The 1,956-nt window shown below is 43.0% G+C and overlaps 1 pseudogene; it reads right to left on the reverse strand.

Annotated features, from left to right (window-relative positions):
- Positions 1-327: 327 nt before the first annotated feature.
- On the reverse strand, positions 328-1,355 carry LOC143854561 (protein P21 pseudogene; annotated as a pseudogene).
- Positions 1,356-1,956: the final 601 nt, after the last annotated feature.

Here is a 1,956-nt window from a genome sequence, read left to right on the forward strand (position 1 = left end):
CTCCAAGTGGTGAGAGAGGAGTAGGTCAGTGGGAGAAGGGGAGAGATATGAGAGGGCACGATTGAGAAGAGCCTTAGAAGCGGATAAAAATCAGGAAAAAATTGATCCTACCTTGAGTAGAGTTTTTTGTTTCCTGATTTTTACCCATTCTAACCACTTGGAGACACTAGTTTCCTGATTTTTAGCCACTTCACCCTTCCTATCCCTCTCTTATCACTTGGAGACGCTGATTTATCATGGAAAAAAAATCATGGTAGCCAAACGTGCTATGAGTGAAGAAAAACAAAAAGAATAGGAAACAGAGAGAGAGAGAGAGAGAGAGAGAGATCTTGCAAACCTCAAGGAGTATTCAAATATATTATTTTACGTAGATACATAGTAGAAGACTTTTCTATGGCTTCTTAAGTAAACTCAACTCAATAGGATTCATTTCTTAAGTAACATACCACTATTTTATTTTATTTTTAATGGCTAAGTAACATTCATAATAAAAGAAGAAGAAGAGAAGAAAGAACGGGAGAAACTTCAAGGGCAGAAGACAACCCTATAGTTGGCACCAGTAGGGCAAGTGTAGGTACTAGCCTGATCATCATTAGGGTAACTGAAAGCATCAGGGCACCTATCCCTAAAGAACCTAGAGAATTCTGTGGGCGCACACCTCCCCGAGTTGCAACAGTATTGGTCGGTCTTGAAAACGGTACACGGGTTGTTGCACCCTCCTGGCACCCGAAGGTCGTTTGGACACTGCCCGTTAATGTCGGCGGTGCACCTTATGATAACCTTACTACAACTCGGGCTAAATTCCATAGGGATATTGAAGCCGTCCACGAGGGAGATGTCAAAGAAATCTATGTTGTTGAATTGACTTAGAGCGTATTCGGCAATGGTGTTAGGTGGTTGGCCATAAGATTGGCATTGAAGGAGCCCACCGCAATCGCCTGTTTGGCATTGGCCACGGCCATTGCCATCAAAGGTGCACCCGGTGCGGCCCCATATGCGGGGCCCGGTCGTTCCTGGGTTTGAAGTAAAGTTCCATGATTGGCTAGAGTTGAGTTGTTGGCCTCCGCCAGGGACCGCGGCAGCCCACACTGTGTAGGGGCATTGGTTTTGGATCTCAAAGGTGGCTGCATGAGTGAAGGTGAACAAGAGAAGGAAAATAGAGAGGTGGAGGAGAGTTTTTGCGAAAGACATGTTGGGAATTAAGGAAAGCATGGGCTGATGGGCTTTTATCAACCAAGAGAAGGAAAATTTGCAGCCAAAAAGGTAAAGGGAAATGATCTCAGCACTTATGGACGCGGTTGTAGCTTGTCTTTTTTAATTGGCTTCTCAGAGTTTTTTGGGAACATAATAACGTTTTAACAGCTCTTTAAATACTAGAAGACAGGATAGGGTGAGGGCATATATCAAAAGATGACCTATTTACGTTGTGGCCCATGATATGGACGGTTTGGATCATCCTATAGTGTGGTTCACTCAATACTTTTTGAAATATACGGGACTATAAGGGCTTACACCGTATAAAATCTCTCATTTCCCAAAGGTAAATGACAGCCAAACTACTCTTGGAAAAGGAAAATATGTCTTTTTTATTTTGATTTTCCCATTAAAACACGTAAAATATTTGATGGGCCTAATGAGACCAATGGGCTTTTCAAAGATGACTGAAAACCTCCCTTTCTAGAACTAGAGTAGGGTTGTAGACCCGGCAAATAAACCCTGACCGGAACAACTTTGGTGGGCCACCACAGGCCTAATATTCACCGACTGAGGTCTTTTAGCCTTGAGATGACGACGGTGATACGGCATCCTTTGTCCTCATGGTTGAAAGGTCAATACAAATCATACACGTTGATCATACAATGTGGGCCCACCCAAAATGCAGTCGTCTAAGGAGAAGATGACAACATATTTATTGGATTTTCAAGTCCAGTCCAACTTCTTTTAGTACCTTGAACG

The sequence above is a fragment of the Tasmannia lanceolata genome, unplaced genomic scaffold (genome assembly GCF_043159265.1).
Source record: "Tasmannia lanceolata isolate RefF3 unplaced genomic scaffold, GAP_Taslan_0.1 ptg000020l, whole genome shotgun sequence".
In the NCBI taxonomy this organism is placed as follows: Eukaryota; Viridiplantae; Streptophyta; class Magnoliopsida; order Canellales; family Winteraceae; genus Tasmannia; species Tasmannia lanceolata.